Consider the following 6,081-nt stretch of genomic DNA (forward strand, 5'->3'; position numbering starts at 1 on the left):
TATTCTCAACCATTTAAGCTAATATTTTTCCACATCATATAAATCAATAATTTATTCCTTAAAAGCTCCCACTACCCGCATTTATTAATTAATTAACTTTCACGGGTCTTACAGAAACAAAAGACACTTTCACATTATTGGTTGTGTGTATTTGTTATAAGTAATTCGTAATCAATTCCTTTGAATTAAAATTTGGTTTGTTTCAAATAGGAAGGAATGTATTAAGTTATTTGTTTTTTGTTGACTTGTTTTAGTTATGGTCGTTTGACCACTTCTTGATTACAAAATGAAATATTGGAAAATCAAGCACAAAGTTCCCCCAAGTATTGCAATGGATGGATATGAAAGTTGTAGAGGACAAAATTACTACTACTTTGAATAAGAACAAGGTATGAAACGGGAATTTGTATGAATAGTTAGTTGTAGTTATTGAACTTCTTTTAAGTTGTTTTTTGGGTAATGTTGGTTGTTATGGATGTTGGTGTGTCAAATTTGAGCCTTCTCATCCTTTTGTGAAGGAAGCTTTTGAGAAATATGGTACAAGATTTGAGGAAGACGAAGAAGACGAGGAACACTTAAGAATGGAAGTTGATAAACAAGAAGTAGAGATCTTAGAACTGCGAAACGCAATGGCATAGTTTAAAGCAATAATGACTGATACGAGGAATAATAATTTAAATTAGCAGATTCCAACAAACGCATATGAATATGGCGAAGACGAACACTTTGATGAATACAAACAGCAGAACATGTGTGAATTTATTGAAAGTACTCCTCAGCAGAAACAGGGGCAAGAGGTTGGTTGGCACCTTGACAAGGAGTGAGCGCAATGAAGTGATTTGTATCACTCGATTGAAGGATAAACCGAGAAAGCGTTTCAAGAGTCAAGTAATACAAACTACGTTTGTCACTTACGTGAGGATCAAGCGGCTTACTTAAAAGTTGTTGTTGCATCTTTGTAGTGATGTTAGAATTTAATTTCATTTTCTATAAACAATGTGATACATCTGTGCTTCTCTGTTATGATTTAAGTTGTGGATTAATTCTGAAATTATAAAAGTGATGTTTGGAAGACCATTTTTCATAATATTGTTCATTGTTGAATTCCCCTTACTATTTGGTTGTTATTGTTGTATTGTTTTGAACTAAGTTTAATGGATTGGAATCATTTTGTTTGATTCCCGTTGTATGTTGAAGTGCGCAATTGATAAATGTGCACCCAGTTTAAAGGGTTAAATGCAGCAAAGAAAGATTCTGAGTGACTAATGTTAAATTCCGCAGTAATGTATTTGATAAGCCATGGATTCATAAGTTCTAATCTAGGATAAGTTAGTACTTCATCCCATATGTAACTACAAAGCAATAACTTAAGTACTACTAACCCAACTAGCACTTTTAACAGTCTGCTTCATTTCATGATTAATATTTATAATATAGGAAATAAGTGAAGTTATTGGAAGTAGTCATAATTTGTGCAGGAATAACTGATTTTGTCTTATATATTGTTAAATTGTAGTGGATGCTTTATGTACTAACCCGTGAGTTCATAAGTGTTAAGTTGTATCAGTTGGTTTTCACTTATGTTGATGTTGACAAGAAGCCTTAAATATTGTGAAGTTCCATCAGCCCTAATATTGGGAAATTCAAGCTTGTCCATGTAGGAATATAGTGAACTCATTTCAACCCATGCAAATGTTTGTCTTCATTCCATATGTAACTGTAAAGCAATGACATAATAACTGTTAACCCAAGTTAAATATTTTTAACAAACCCTTTGCCCTGCTTCATTTTCTTTATAAATATCACTTTGAAGACTCTGTTTCATGTCATGAATAATATTTATAATTTTGTAATTGTGTGACCTTATTGGAACTAGTCCTACTTTATGCAGGACAAACTAAATTTGTCTTAGATACTGTTAAATTGAAGTGACTAATGTTGATGTTGATGTATTACTTTAATAAATATTTTGAAAACTCTGCTTCATGTCATGAATATAATTTGTACTTTCGTAATTATGTGAACTTATCTAAAGTAGTCATAATTTGTGCATGAAATATTTTGTCTTATATACTCTTAATTTGCAGTCTCTACTTTATTCGCTAACCCGAGGTTGCATAAGTGTGAATCTATATTACTTGTTTTTCATTAATATTCATATTCTTAGGAGGCCTCGAGTTAAAAAATAAAGGATAAAAACTAACATTTAGCATTTAATTTGAAATTGTTTCAGGTGTCAATCATTAAATAAGAATTTTTGTTTTACCAAGATGGACTTAAGTTTTATTTGGTAGTGTTATGTTAGTGCGAAATAATTGCGAACCTATCCATAAATATGTGCTAACTTGGTTGAAATTTTTTCGAATAATGTAAACTTAAATATAAGAACTTTGTAATGAAAATTTTGGTCATTGTAACCTTAAACGTTAGCATAGGTGAACTATACCACAATAGAATGTGACCAAATAATTTATCTAAAATATACAAATTAAGTGTAGGGAGGATGATATCTGCAAACCTACACCAAAATAAGTGCTAACATCCGTTGACCATAATGTTTGGCCTTTACGTTTGATACAAAAACATTTACATAACAGCAGAATTGCACAATCAACCTTCATTTACCATGTCATCATCAAGGAGATACAAAAGATCTAAGCGTACTCTTTGTGTATGCCATGGTGTATAAAAAGATAGGACGAAATAAGCATCCAAATCATCTCATTGTCTTCTGCAAGGAAAGGTTAAAGTCATGACATATGTGTACTACTTTGGATCTTAATAAATGACAGTAGAGTTATAAAGTACCTAATGAAGTCCTCATTTGCAAACATCTGTGTTTCCACATTGTTGTGTAATGACGTTAGAAGAAACAAAAAACCTATGCAAGATGGGGATGAGAAGAGGTTATGTGAATCACTCATGACAGTGCCTAGCTGAATTATGGCTGCTGTAGTTTGCATGTTAAGGCTCACTTCCTGAAAATTTAACATCATATATAGGGTCAAATGAATTTACTTTGACAAAATCCATTTAATTATAATTAAAAGCTAGCCTAAGAAAAAAGTGATGTTGGAGAATAACTTACACCATGATCCCTTGTGGATTTATTTGATACCGCTGTGGATTTGCGTTTCTTGGAAACCTTCTCCATTGTTGACTGAAGCCTATTGGCTTGGGGTCAACCCTTTAGCTTAACGTGTAAAAGGCTCCATACAATGTTGTTCGTTGTGGGCATTGTATTTTCGGTTAATTTTTCTTTAACGTGTTGTGAAGGGGAACTTACTATATTCAATATGGGTAAGTCAAGACTTGCACAGATGGAGTCAAGTTGGGTTAGCACAGACTTTGTCCCATTCTCAAATTGACAAGCAACTTCTGCAAATTCATAAAATCTCTTACTCATTAAGTCATCCATTTCTACATGGGGCTCCTCATTATTATCTTTGTATGATGCTCTTATGTAAGTGTATCATCTTCGAATGCATTTGCTCCACCTCTTCAAAACGTACTTGGACGATAAACTTTTAACTTCCTCTAATGCAAGAACAAGAAAACAGTGTTGGCATATAATACCTCTAAATTCAAACAGAAGATAAGTACATCGAATATCTAGACTGACTTTATCAAATAGAACTTCATGCATTTTGTCAGCACTTTTCCCATTACATATGCACTCTTCTTTAACCATGTACTTTGAATGGATGCCATCACATTTGCAACTCTTGATATTGTAATAAATCTTACTCCTTAGATCTTGTTGAACTTCAATAAGCTTTGCATGAATGTATTCTTCTTAGAACTATCTTTCAATAAATGATAGGGTGGCACAAGGTAGGATGGTATTTAATGAACCAAATGTTGACATGTGAAGCTTGGGTGATGTGTCTCATGAAGATTTGATGAAGATTTGATGAAGCTTTGTTGAACTACTTGTGTAACATCCTGTCAGGATATTACGAATTTTAAATAAAAGTAAAGAAATAATAAATATTTTCATTTAATAATACTTCATTTCCCAAAACGCGGGAAATTAAATTTTTATTAACCTCCAAGGATAAAAGCAAAATCCATAGTTAATAAAATTGAACAACAAAATAAAACCTCTCATAAGAATTTACAAAATAGTCCAACTCGTAATAATACAAAAATACATAAAACTCCCAAGCTTTTCCCACGCTCCGAGACTAAGCCTCACCAGTACCACCTGCATCAACATCATATGCTCACGTGTACCGCGTACACGATCATCGCCACACAAGCAGATAGGGTGAGCTTAACAATTAAAGCATATAAAATTGTATACACATATACAACAGATCAATATAAACAACACAATCATTCTAGAGGGCTTCTATTCTTTTAATGCTTACCACCTGGCCAAAACCAGGTTATTCGTGTTCTACATCTTCTAGTGATTACCCCAAGGTGACTTGTTGCCATACCTATCGACTACAACCGATAGAGCATGTGCGGGAAACCATGCTACAGATCACACACCGTAACGCCAAGTGGAGTTCCCAATACGAACATAGTTCGTAACGTTCCAAGACTACCAAACTCGTCAGCTATCTGCTGAGGAGGGCAATTCATCTAAACCCATCCATACTGGCCACAACCAGCACACTCACACCGACAACATTCGTCAACCCAAGCTCAACTCAAGGGTTCCTCGTGTTCATCCGCCATCCCGAGCTCAACTCGAGGGATGCCATTTCGAGCTCAGCTCGAGAAATTCTACGTGCTTAACCCTTATCTCGAGCTCAACTCAATGGATACATTCCGAACTCAACTCAAGGAACCCGGCAATCTCACCTTCGAAGCATCACCAAAAGCCTTGTAGAACACGCCTGATGAATCCAATACTACGACTTACAAAAGCCAAATCGCCTAGCGTGGGACACGTACCGCTAGGCGCTACCAGCTTCTAGACCGCATGTCGGGGGACACGTACCGCCAGGCGCCAAGCGCCTCGTAACCACAAATCACAGCAGCCACCGCCTGGCGGGACAACCCCCACCGCCATGCGCACGAACTTCAGGAGTCCACTACTTCTGCCGCTATCGCCTGGCAGAACCTTCCCCTCCGCCAAGCACCACCTGCACCAGTTGCCCACTAGTTCCTCGCTATCGCTTGGCGAACCTCGCTCGACCGCCAGGTGCCGTATCAATACTTGTGCAATACTGGTTTTGGCCAGGTAATCTTCGCATCTTCCACTCACGCTTGCCCTCAATCCAGTGCGCTCCTAACTCAGTGCATTGTATTGTATATAAGTATGGACATTTACAACTCTCACCTCTCTACAACAACTTCCCACAAAATTTCATTCCAAGAGGCTCACCAATTATTAGGTGTCATCCATATTTTCCCAAACCAGTACTTATATGCATTCTATTACGGTCCTGACAGCACTTGAATATTCCATGCTAACATACCCCCATGCTTCTAATTACCATTCTCTCAACTACTTTATACACCCACAATTTATGCGCTTATAAGGTAAGATTGGAAATATCACCACTTTAGTAGGATCACTATACACTAGCCCCTGCACCAGTTCTTTTCGTTCAATTATATCTCCTACTGCAAAATCTTTAACACATTTCTTTCCTAAGCAGAAATAAAACATTAAACTCCTTATTTACACTTATCATTACTAAAGAACCAAATGTCTAATATTACAAAATTCTATCACAGCACCGATCACTTTTTTTGCTGAAGAGCTTCTTTTTTGTTTGCCCACCATTTGCCTTTGAACAAAAACCAAATCAATAACAAATTCACATTACAGCCAAAACCAATCAGCAAGCAACACCACATTTATAACCAACACCCAAAACCAAGACATGTAACCTCATTTCCTTCATCGGAACACAAACGTGGAAGATCAAATTCAAGTGAACCCTAAACGAAAAAAAAAATACTTTCCCCACAAAAATCAAAGTACAACACACCCATCAAGACAATGAAAAATCAACACTAAAACTCACTTTGGAATACATTACTTACATCCTAACAACTTTCCAATCACCTAAACGAAATGTTGCTCCTGCAATATCCACACCACTAACTACAGTAGTG

This window comes from Vigna unguiculata, chromosome 8, assembly GCF_004118075.2.
Source record: "Vigna unguiculata cultivar IT97K-499-35 chromosome 8, ASM411807v1, whole genome shotgun sequence".
Lineage (NCBI taxonomy): Eukaryota > Viridiplantae > Streptophyta > Magnoliopsida > Fabales > Fabaceae > Vigna > Vigna unguiculata.